At 41.1% G+C, this 12,913-nt stretch overlaps 1 protein-coding gene across 3 annotated transcripts in view; it reads left to right on the top strand.

Moving 5' to 3' along the window:
* Positions 1–12,913, top strand: part of LRFN2 (leucine rich repeat and fibronectin type III domain containing 2) — a 170,572-nt gene that overhangs the window by 132,247 nt on the left and 25,412 nt on the right. The window lies entirely within an intron of this gene.

Raw genomic sequence — 12,913 nt, 5'->3', positions numbered from 1 at the left:
GCTTTTTCCTTCTGTCTTGGAAGAATAATTGACATAGTATGGTCATGCTAGTGATAAATCCCTAGAAACCACCCTTTCCTGCCTTTTTATTGCAAAGGCAGCAATATCAGATGCATTGAGCTGGTCTCTCTTTGACTGTATGTGAGCTACCAGCAGAAGTCAGAATCTTATTGGTGAAGTAGAACCAAACACATAAACTCCTATAGCTTTATAAGCATCCTGAAGCCTGTGGAGAAAAATTGGATCTTGTAGAGGAATAATAGGATTTGGGTTTTGATTCTAATTTGAGAATAAACTCTGGCCAAAACATAGTCAAAGCCATTGATTTCCTCAGTAGGCTTAGGGCTATTATCTGCTGGCCTGCAGACTACTCTGTCCTTCTCCTGCCACCTGCAGTGAGAGCTGAGGCATTAGTCAAGTCACGGTATTCAGCCTCCAGATCCCAGAAGAGACCTTGCTATTTTCTTCTTTACCATAATATGGTTTTCTTTACCCTGAGAAAGTCAAAATGAGAGGTATAAATGTTCATGTGATGTTTTTCACTCACACTTCTCTTACAATGAAATCTAATTTTAAAATTTTTCAGAACTGAATGATTAGTTGACATGGACAAAATTTTGTGCAAGCAATATTTTTATCTCAATCAGTTGTAGAACAGAAATAATAAAGTGATTTATTTAGCTACTCCAAACTTACTCATTCTTTGCCAAAAGTAGGAATATTGACCAGCAAGTCCAAAGAACTTTTTTTTTAAAAAAGGATATTTATTCAAGTACTGACAGAATCTGAGGAAATTCAGTTCTGTTCACTTCCATTCCTCAGTTACAAAAGTATTCAAATCAGTTAGCAGGTGGAAATTATTTATCTTGCTCTGGCTAATGATGTACAGTGGAACTGGTGTGTTAGCTTTGGGACTTGCAACTATTTGGAATTAAGTAGAATGAAAGGATAAGATAAAACTGAATAATGATAGAGTATTAGGAATAGAATGAAAGGAAATATGCTGGTATCAGTTTTTCCTGAGGTAAAACTTTTGGTAAAAACTCAGCAGTATTTAAGATCTTGAGCCTAGTGGAAGTCTGAAAAAATACTCTGAAGGATGTGTATAGTCATATAACACTGTATAGTGAATTCAGCCCAGTGAACAGGAATATCCCCGAAGCCAGAAAGAGAAATTTGCAGAGGTTATCAGGTTTTGGAAGTGGTTGGATGTGTTGATTTGCTGAGATGGGAGGATGGCGAGGGTAAATAAAAAAATGTGGGAGTGAAGACATGCAATCTAGTAGCTGGTGGGGTGAGAATCAGGTGCCATGGGCAGGAATGAGAGAAAGATGCCATCTTGCCAGCCTAGTCTGGAGGAACAAGTGGCTGTCAAGGTGTTAGGCAACCCTAAATTCTCATCCTGTCCCCACTGTCACCTCTCAGTGAGGTTTTGGCCCTTTGTTGCTTTACTTCGTTGTGGCTCAGTTTTCCAGAAGCACCCTGAGGACAGTGCTATTTCCATAAATCTCCCATCAGGTCTTTTTGAGGATCCATTGATGATGCATAGCTCTTTTCATTCACAGCTCTCAAAAGCACTTCACCAAAGAGAACAAATTTTATTTATCTACATTTTGCACCAGGGAAAAATCAAGCATAGAAAGATGAAGTGAATTGTCCAGTGTCTGAGAGTTAATCAGTGGCACTCATAATATCAAAACCCGCTCTTATGACTTTCAGTCGGGGAGCCAGTCAGTCCCTTAGAGTTAATTAACTAAAGCTGTTTTGCTTTAATTGGTCAGATGCATATCACTGCGATGAGCATGTAGAAAAACCTAAGGGAAAAGGATTTGTACAGTGCTCTGCTCTATAAAATTCTGTGTATGTGCTAAATGGGATGTGATACTGCTTAGCTGCTAAAATGATGGGCACTTAGTATATGTTAAGATACATTGGTATGCCAGGACTGAGGCACACTGGCTGTGCTCAGCTTGAAGGAATCCTGCCTCACTAATAAGAAATGTATGCACAAAAGACAAAAGTTTGATGCATTCTCTCCTAAGAATTTTTCATGAACATTGTACTCATAGTGAAAGAGTGAAAGCGGAATTTCTTCCCTCCCTATTGACATTAACATCTCTCCTGATCATTACCCAGGACACGAGTCCCATTCTTGCTTCCATCCCAGCTGTGGTCTTCCATTTGCAGGATCTGCAGATGGTGCAAAGGGAAGCACGGTGGAGTGCAATGGCCCCATGAAAATTCAAAAGTGTGGGAGGTGGTGGCAAGCATTGTCTGTTGGGCCTCCTGATTTCACTGAGCTGAAATGGTGTCAGAATCTGAAGTTTGACTCTGGATACACCAGTGCCATCATAATGAGGATTAACAGGAGGAGCACCATTTGTCTACTTCCCCCATCTGACCTTCCCTTGTATTTGCTGTCTCAGGGCCATTGCTGAAGCTAGCAGCAGGTTTTTATCTCTTTCAGTGGATTTAGGATGCATGTTTCTGATACTGATCAAATGGTCCTGGATCAGCACTCTGTTCCACTTCCCAGAGTGAGAAGGAGAAGCTGGAGGGAAGGGAATGATAGCTTGTGCAAATGTCTCAAAGAGGCAGCTTGGTCAATGTCAACTTGCAAAGACAATGACTGTCCCTAAAACTGGCACCAAATCAATAACCTGAAGCTGCTCAGAGGTGACATATTATCTTTTCCACACCATTAGCAGAAAGGATTGTTCTCTCTTTAATGGAACATGCATTTAACTCTCAGTGGTATCTCAGAGCTTCCTTTTTGTGCCTTGACCTGTGCTCATTTTGAAAAAGATCCTACAACAGGGGCCTGTGTTGGAGTTGCATCTCACACACAGGTGAATACCATTGCTTTACTGATCTATGTACGCTCCCATTGAGCTCTTTCTCTTTCTCTGACTTTTTCTTGCACTGTTTTCAGTAATCCTGCTGTCAAGATGATATTGTTTCACCTGGAACTGAACCAGGATTCCTCTTTCTAGGCAGAGTGAGAGAAAGCTCGTTTTGCTTTTTGGTTCTTTGGGGTTTTTTTTTTACTTGCTTTTTTTTTTCCTTGTCCTGTATTTTTTTCCTTTACTGATTTATGTTGCTTATTCATTCTAACTTTTCTTTCCTCTTCACTCTCCTTAACTGTCCTATTCATCTTTCTGCCCATGCTACTCTGGATGGAGAAAATGGGAATTGTTGGTAATATTATGAAGCCACATCATGGGCAGTAGGTGCCACAGAGAGAAGATAATGGATTGCTATCTATGTCTTCTGTTCATATAAACAGGTTATGAAAGCAGGCCCTATTAAAGTGGAAATTAAAATTTCTCTGAGAACTGCAAGTGATTTTTTTAAGCTACTGTCACATAATAAGGTCCCTTGGCTGGCATATGTAGCCATGATTCATGCTGCTCCAATCCAGCAGACTGAATATACATGGGCACTAATGGGATGCACCCAAGAGTGCTGAGGGATCTGGCTTAATGTCAGTGTGAGGCCATTAACTTTGAACAATCATGGCACTTGGGAAAGATACCTGAGGAAAGCAAATATCACTCTTATCTTCAAAACAGGCAAGAAGGAGGACCCAGGGAACTGCAGGCCAGTCAGCCTCATCTCAATCCCTGGGAAGGTAATAGAACAACTAATCCTGGGAACCATTTCCAGGAATGTGATGGACAAGAATGTGATTGGGAGTCATCATCATGGATTCACAATGTCATGCCTGACAAACCTGAAAACATTTTACAATGAAATAGCTAGGTTGGTAGACAAAGCGAGAGCAGTAGATGATTGCCTTGACTTCACTAAGGCTTTTGATGTTGTCTCATAAGCTTCTTGCAGAGAAGCTGATGAAATATGGGCTGGATGAGCAGTGAGGTGGATTTAAAACGAGCCAAACAGCTGAGCCAGGATGGTTGTCATCAGTGGCATGAAGTCTAGGTGGAGACCAGTAACTAGCAGTCGAGAGTCAATACTGACCCACAACCTATTCCATATCCAATCCTATTTAATATAATCTACATTAATGACCTGTATGGTGTCACAGAGTGTAGCCTCAGAAATTTTGCTGATGACACAAAACTGTGAGGAGTGGCTGATAGACCAGTGTCATGCTGTCTATCCAGAGGGACCTTGGTAGGCTGGAAAAATGGGCTGAGAGGAACCCTATGGTATTCTACAAAAGGATATCCCAAGTCCTGCCCCTGAGGAGGAATACCCTGGGGCTGGGGCCACTTGGCTAGAAAGCAGCTTTGCAGAAAAGGACCTGGTGGTCCTGGTGGACAGGAGATTAAACATGAGCCAGCAATGTACCCTTACCATATAGAAGGCTAATGGTTTCCTTGGCTGCATTATGAAGAGTGTTATCAGAAGGTTGAGGAAGATGATCCTTCCCCTCTACTCAGCGCTGGTGAGGCCACACCTGAAGTACTGTGTCTGGTTCTGGCTCCTCAGTACAAGAGAAATGTGGGACATGCTGGAGAGAGTCCAGCAAAGAGCCACTAAGATGATTAAGGAACTGGAACATCTCACATATGAGGAAAGGCTAAGAGACCTGTGACTATTGTGGTGGGTTGACCCTAGTTGGATGCCAGGTGCCCACCAAAGCCACTCTATCACTCCCCCTCCTCAGCTGGACGGGGGAGAGAAAATATAACAAAAGGCTCGTGGGTCAAGATAAGGACAGTTTAATAAAGTGAAAGCAAAGGTTGCGCGTGAAAGCAAAGAAAAAACAAATGATGTTTTTCTCTACTTCCCATCAGCAGGCGATGTCTAGCCGCTTCTCGGGAAGCAGGGCTTCAGTACGCCTAGTGGTTGCTCCAGAAGACAAAATGCCCCCCCAGCTTCCGTCTCCTTTCACTTAGCTTTTATATCTGAGCTGACGTCATATGGTATGGAATATCTGTTTGGTTAGTTTAGGTCAGCTGTCCTGGTTATGTCCCCTCCCAAGATCTTGCCCTGCCCCAGCCTGCCGTTGAGGGGAGGGCAAAAATGTTGGAGAGCCAGCCTTGATGCTGTGCCAGCACTGCTCAGCAGTAGCCAAAACACTGGTGTGCTATCAACACCTTTCTAGCTACTGATGCAGAGCACAGCTCTATGAGGGCTGCTATGGGGAGAATTAACTCCATCTCAGCCAGACCCAATACACTTTTCAGCCTGGAGAAGAGAAAGCTCAGGGGGAAGTCATCAATGTGTACAAAAATCTGAAGGGAGCATGTAAAAAGGCAGAGTCAGGATTTCTAAAGTAGTGTCCAGTACCAGGACAAGAGGCACCATCTGAAGGTGCACAGGAGGTTCCATCTGAACATCAGGAAATACTTTTTTACTGTGATGGTGACTGAGCACTGGCACAGGTGGCCCAGAGAGGTGGTGGAGTCTCCATCCTTAGAGATATTCAAAAGCCGTGTGGACATGGTCCAGTGCAACTGCGTCTAGGTGGCCCTGCTTGAGCAAGATGACTTCTGGAGGTTCCTTATAACCTCAGTAATCTTGAGTGCCACTCAGGAACTTCCTTTTGACACTGTGAGCTAATCACTGAAGAAAAGATATTTGTAACTGTCCCTCTAGAAAAGTCCAATAAAATTTGCAAAGGCCAGAGCCAAGTGAATTTGGGTATGCTTAGACAGTTATGTGGGTTCTAATGCGGCAGCTTTTCCATTCTTTCATCCTTTTCTGTAATATAAACCACCTTTAAACACACACTAATGACAGTAAATGTGCATTGTACCCATCACTTTTAGCCAAGACCGGAAGTTTGTTACAAAATGCACAATTGAGAATCACTTCTTATTTGAAGGAAAAACATGCAAAAAGAGTAATCCATGTCCAACAGAGACGGATGGAAGAAGACCAGAGGTCTGTAAAGAAATGTCTGTCCTTAGACTCACGGTTAAAGGAGCAAACACTAGGAGACCTGCTCTATCATAGAAATCCTACCTGCTCCTTGGAAAGTTAAAAGCACATTTTTCTCAGTCTAGACTCTCCTTTCAAAAGTGTTTTACATGTTTAAGAGCACCAGACTTATGATCAGTGCAACTTGGGGACTGGCATACTTAATTAATTTTGAATAAGGGATTGAACTGGAATATAAATATTTGAAAAATAGTATCTTTGTGCCTCAGTTTCCCATCTGTAACCTGGGGTGACAGCACTGCCTTGCCTCATAGGGATAAACACATTAGAGAATACTGTGGAATGAGGAGCCCACATAAATGAATAGAGAGACTGTTGCTTTTAAGTCATTGTGCAGTCTGCAGCAACAGGGGTAGTCATGAATGATTAAGATGGAGCATTATATAAGTGCAACACTTGAATTCAAGTAAGGCATCTGGGGACAGAGATTGTGTCTTTTTTTATGTGTAGAGCACCCTACATGATGTGGGACCAAATCTGAGTTTTGGCCATCGGGCAATGGTGTAATATATAAATCCACCACTATTTCAAAAGATTAATAAATCTGCAAGTGTTTTGTAGAACTTCCCAGGTCATACTGAGCCTGCTGGCTGTGTTTTGAATTAAAGCAATGATGCAGCCTCTTAAAAATGTGCATCTGAAGTGCGACACTGTCATTAGATTTATGAGAGATTTAGGTCTGTTTTATTTTGTGGTATTTTGTACTAAGAGTGATAAAAACAACCATACAAATTAAGAATTACTGTAGCATTATAGTCTCCCTAGCTTATAAATTCAGCACTGGGAAAAAAGGTATTTTATGTATTTCTGAAAGCTTATTTTTTCCATATATATTTTATGTAGAAGGCAGTCTAAGCATTAAATAAGAATAAATTACTCCACATCTCCAGTCTATTTAAACAATGGTGCCACCAATTTGATTACTTAAACAATATAATAATGATTTACATTTACACAGCTCCTTTTACTCCAAGTGCTTTACAGACTGGCTGAGCAGAGATCACTCCACAAACCACTGCTACCCCGTTGCCCCTCAGTTAACTATTAGCTGCAGTTTGGAAGTCAGGTGATAGTGCAACTCCATTTTATGAGCAAAAAATAACTTCAGCATTTGTGCTTACGGGTACTTTAACATAGATAGGAAGTATTCAACTGAGTTTGAATTTTGCACATCATAGTGGGATAAATATACCCATGCACTCTTCTAGGCAATTGCATGTCAATAAGAAAATGCTTTCTGACTAAGGTGCTGCAAACTTCAGAAATACCTAAGCTGTAGAAGGATGTGCTCTCAAACATCAGTGCCACACTGAACACCAGGTCATGCATCAGAGAGGATGCTGCTGTCTAGATTGCTAATGCTTCTTCCAACAAAAGCCTGTTGTGTGGAGGTTTGCCAACTAAAGACTGAAAGCAGAGGAAACCCTGCCCTGTTGCTGTTAGGGCAAATAATCTCAATAGCCTGATTCTGTAGTAAAGAGTGATTACATTATTTTGTCTCCAAGGAAAGTTAGAAATACATAGTTTTGGTAATTTTAAAAAAGGCAGAAGGTTAATTTACTCTGAAAGGCACGAACATTCATCCTTACTAGTGATTTGGGCAGTGGGTTCATACAAACGAAGACTTGCAGGTAAATGTCTGCCACTCTTCTACCCCTTTTTCAGTTCCACCCGTCTCCAACCTCACTAGGCACTGACCTTCCTCCATGGTTCATAGCTGGCGCAAAACCCCCTCCTCAGCCTCAACATGTGAGATATGCTATTCTGGTTGCATTGTATCCAGGATACAAACCTAGATTTGGTCAAAGCATTTATATATTTAAACACTGAATAAAATAACCATTGGAATAACCATTAATCATCATGTATTAATCATTTGTATTTGACAGATTGAGACAGCAACTGTATAAAAACAAAAGCATGAAGTCACAGTCCCAAAGGGAAGCAAAATTTATATAAGCAGAGCAGGGGAAAGTTTGACATGGACATTTGGTACTTCAAGTCATTTGAGAGTGGTTTGCAGCAGTAGTGTGCATTGACTTCTAGAGAACCCTCAGCAAGTGCAGACATAATGAAGAACCTGCTTCACAGAAGCATGTACACTGGGACTGGGGCGGTTTATTTGTGTCTGCTAAAAAAATTTTCATCTAGCCTTTTTAAATTATTTTATTTCTATTATTTATTTTGTCTCTCCTGCTGGGAGAAGTACAGGGACAAGGGGGTTTTTAGGGTTGTTTTTTATTTGCTTGGTTTTTTGTTTGCTTGTGTTTGTTTTTTTCTTCCGTCCCCCTTGCAATACTAGAAATCTTTGAAGAATAAGAAAGAAAATGCAGTGAAAATGAGAAAGATTACATATGTTGCCAGATAATTAAGTGGAAAATAGAAATATAAAATATGAAATAAATATGAATATAATAAAAATATGAAATAAGCAAGAATTAAAGAAAAGTAGATGTACAGCTTAGTATTGTCACTAAAGTCATCCTAGATTGTTGTGACAAACTGTTATCCACCTGATGCTTTTACAGAAACTGATGAGAAATCCATTGGTCAGAGCCCGTCCAGTTCACGATGAGCAGAGGCAGGCCACACAGATGCTACCCAGACCAATATTTTCTTGCTTGATAACCACCACAGAAAGGCAAAATACTAGATGGCCACTTATCCCTACAGGAGATATGTCCCTTTACATGAGTACGTGAGATGTATGTGAGGGCATGTGAGAGGGTGCTTGTGTTACTGCTGCCCGTGCTGCAGTGCTCCAGCAGAGTGGAGAAGGACAAGCAGGGAAGGGCAGAGCAGTACCTTTCACCCTCTTGGAGGCATTCCCATTTCCTTCAAAGTTTAACAACTGTCAAATAACGTTTAGTGAGGTATGTGGAGAGGTTGTATGCGACAGCTCTACCCCAAAGCTCAGCCTCAGGAGCTGAATACAAAAGCAAAGAGCCTGATTCTCATCGCAGCCCCTGTTGTGCTGCTGGGAATTCACCCCACCACAGTCAGGGCTGTTGCACAGGACGGAAAGGAAATCAGAATCGGTTTTCAGCGTAAGACAGCAGTATTCCTGTTTTATCTCTGTTGCTAATTGTTTATTTAGCTCATCAAAGCCTCAGCATTTTTACTTGAAGGGAATTCAGGATGAGCTAATGCTTGCCCATAACATCTGCCACATCCCCTCTCTCAGTTTCTCTGAACCCAAATGCCAGGAGCTGTCTCCACCCATCATCACAATAATGAGCTACATATCTGATGCCAAAATGAACTATTGAAATAAGATTTTGATTAAGCTTGAGGTGAGTCAACAATTTGATCTCTAAATGAAAAGTTTTAATATATTCAGATTCATACCATTCTTGAATATTAAGAAGCCAGCACACAGCTGCACAGTTACCACTATCTTTCCTATTTTGAAACTAGGGTAGATTTATTGCAATGTGTGTGCTGTTCTGTGCAAAAAAAAACCCCTGTTGCCACTTGCTGACTGTTTAACAGTAATAAACTCCCATGCCATCTGTAGTCATGCAAAGTAATAATACCCGGCACTGATAGTTACAAATGCTAACTGGTCAAATGCTTGACTGAAGGCTTGAGTCAAAACCCTCAGAAATTAATAGCCACCATTGGTTTAGATGGGCTTTGGTTCAGCCTGAGAATCTTGCATTTTAGGGATTACTGTTATTTTCTAGAGAGTCAAATGGAGGAAGGAGGAGGTTAAAAAGTTTGCTTGAGGTAATTCAGTAAGCCAGTGGAAGAAACAACATGCCTACAAAATCACAGCTGGGAGTAGTCCTGATTTTGATTCCAATGTGTTCCTAATAAAGTCCTTCCTCACATTTCAAATCTGATAATTTCCCCTCATAATGTCATGATTTGGGGAGAAAAACATAGCATTCTTGGTGTTGTTACTATTGTTAAGTATAGGTTATAAATCTGCTTGACTTGTGAAAAGCATCTTCAATAGTATCAAACTTGGATTAGGGCTTCACTGTAAGCATGTATGTATGCAACAGAGGTGTGTCATCTTCTCAGAAGGAACAGTGAAAACAGTAAGGCTTGATTTCCTCCATAGTTTGTATATGTAATGCACGTTTAAGCACCCAAGATCCTCCACATGATGTCCAAGTTCTCACTTCTTCAGGTGCTGTCTGCAGCAAGTTCCCAATACTCATTGTCTCTCCAGTTGAGTTCCATCCAGGTGGTGTCAAAGGTCCACTCTAATCCTTTCTTCATTTTAGGTCACAGCTGCTGACATCTGGGTCCTTTTGGGAAACAGGTGGAAAGTATCAGTGACCATAGAGCATTACAACTACTCCTAGCCTTTCTAAATCTGCATCTGAGAACTTCCTCCCTCCCCTCATTTCACCATTCATTTTACCTAGGACACCAGCAATCCAGGTAGTCTCCAGACTACTAAGAAATCTCCTTCAAGAGTGATGACCCTATAGTAAAAGTAGTGGCTGAAAACTACCTGCTTGAAGGAGAGGATGTTTTATTTTTATCCACAGGTGCTTTGCAAGAGAGTTGTAAATAAAAAAGAAAAGCTTAAAAGTATATTGTGTTCCTAAACCGTATTGAGTTCCTAAAATTTGCCTTGCCAGTTTGAGATCATTCTGCTTAACTTAGCTCCGACTTGCTCACGCGCAGGGTCCAGGCTGTGGGTGGGTAAAACAGGGTGCCTTGACAGCTCCTGCCTCCCCAGCCATCTGACACCCTACCCCATACAGCTCCCCTCTGAAGTCACAGGAAACCTTTTTACCCATTTCAAAGCTTTCTTTGGTTTAGCTTTTTGGTAGGAGAGATTTGGAGGACACCTGCTCCCCCTGCAGCAGGTTCCTGATACTCCTCTCTCCAGTGCTGACTGGCCGAGTTCTGACTGTGGACATTGTTTTGGGGTTCATGCAAGAAACTATGTTTAATTTTTTATGTAGAACTATTTTATCTATCAAATACATGAGACAGGACAAGGAGGATGGCAGGGGGAGAATAACTCAAAGTTACAAACACAGGCAAAACAGTGTCTTATTTCACTGCCATAGCTGCAGACTCACCTATCTAACTGCTTGTTCTGAATTTCCTATTATACCCTCGCTCTTTCATACCAGGATTTCTGCTTGCATGTTCAGGTTGTTTTCAGAAAAACTGTACTCTTTTGTAGAATGATTGTGGTCGTTAAAACCCTAACATATAATAGCAATGATACAGCTTGTTTCCTTAGAGAAATGACTTAAGACTCATAATTTGAAAAATATAGAACTGAAAAAGACACAGCACTGGAAAAATAAAAAAGAAGAATACATGGGAGTAAATAAATTATGTTATAAGATCTTCATTAGTTTTAGCTCTTACAAGCCTGGTTATTTTTGGATTTGCCATAATAGGCAGATTTTCTGAGCGAAATATATGCACTCAGGGTGAGCAAAAATCATTCTTTTCAGGTGATTCAATATAAGGTGAATGCAAATTTTGTTTCTCATTTAAACCTATTTTGAGGTTTTAATTGAGCTGTTGATGGTGAGTAGTTTTTGTGTGAAAGATCTGGTCAGGGAAAGATGAAAGAAGAGGATTTCAGACAAGCTGAGGAACTTAAAACTTGAGGCAGAAATCAGATTCATACTCCATGTACTTTTTTGAGTGTTGTACTTGTAGGTTTTCAATGAAGTCTTGTACTACCAGGAAGTCATTTATCCTTTCTTTGTTCTTAAAAGGGCACAGGAGAAATCTATCTCAAATTTTCAATGGTAAAGAAAGAAAATGTGAGGTAATGGATGTCTTTGACAACATGATATGGGTTATTTCATTGTCATATTACCCTTTTCCCCCAAACATGTCTTGTTTTACAGTCTAATATGAGGGCAGTACAGACATGTACCCTGTAGTCCATAATAATCTGTAATACTGCCAGGCAAAAAGGTAATCCAGTCCTAGCTGAAGATAACAGGCTAGTACTGCAATCTAAAGAAATCTTGAAACTATAATGCCATTGAGAAATTTCTGTTATAAAAGAAATGTTCCGATTTTCATAGCACAGAAAAAGTGGCCCAGCCAGCAGGCTGATCTGCCTTATTGCCACAGCCCTGCTGATGTCTGAGTCACAGTGTGATCATATTAGGTCCCAGAGCATTTGACAAGAATCCCACAAAGTGATGCTGCCCAGAAAGGAAATGGGAATTGGCTTCAGCCTTTGGTGGAGGGCACTGCAGAGTGGAAGCAAAATCACCTGTATGCCACAGTAATAGGGAGGGATGTACTGGTGCTGAGCAAGAGAGAGACATACCTAGCCTGGATGGGAAAGAGCTCATCCACTGAAGGCTACAGCCGTGCTTTAGGGTGGCTGAAAAATCCCTGTAGACAGCAAGGTAAGGCTACACCATAACCCCCTTCTGTTCAGCTGCTCCTGGTTTACAGATTAGTTTATTTGCAGAGATGAACAGTTTGAGACAGCCAGCACTAGGTGTGAACTTGTGCTGAATTTGCCCATCTGTCCTCCCTCCCCTTCCCATTGCATCACTTTGAATTTACCTAGGTTTAAATTTTGTAATATATTTATTACTCCAGAATTTACTTCCTTTTGACAAGAAAACAAATAAAAAAGCTGTTTGTTCAACCCAAAACTTTTTTTTTTTTTTTTTTTTTTAAATTATCTATTTGTTTGTTTAATTGCTTGGACTGTGGAATTGTTTCTTATGTAGATATCCCAAACTATGCTCTGAATTTTTCTCAGAGTGGGGATTGCACAAGCAGTAGCTGCCTGATAGACATATAGGCAGCTGACAGCATCAAGGCACCCCACTAGCAGCTCTGTGGTCTGGCAGATTGCCTCAGAGAGTCAGGCTTGATGAATCAGTCCTTCAGCTGGTGCTGAGAGTGTGGGGGATGCCTGCACTTCTCCAGAAGGCTGCTGCAGAATGAGAAAATACATGGCAGTGATCGCTAAGCCTCCCCACACGTTGTAGTGCAGAGTTGGGATGGCAGCATCCAAGTGAACTTGAATCTTGCTAAT

Source organism: Accipiter gentilis, chromosome 30 (genome assembly GCF_929443795.1).
Source record: "Accipiter gentilis chromosome 30, bAccGen1.1, whole genome shotgun sequence".
NCBI classification, from domain to species: domain Eukaryota; kingdom Metazoa; phylum Chordata; class Aves; order Accipitriformes; family Accipitridae; genus Astur; species Astur gentilis.
This window is presented reverse-complemented; position numbering and strand designations above follow the sequence as displayed.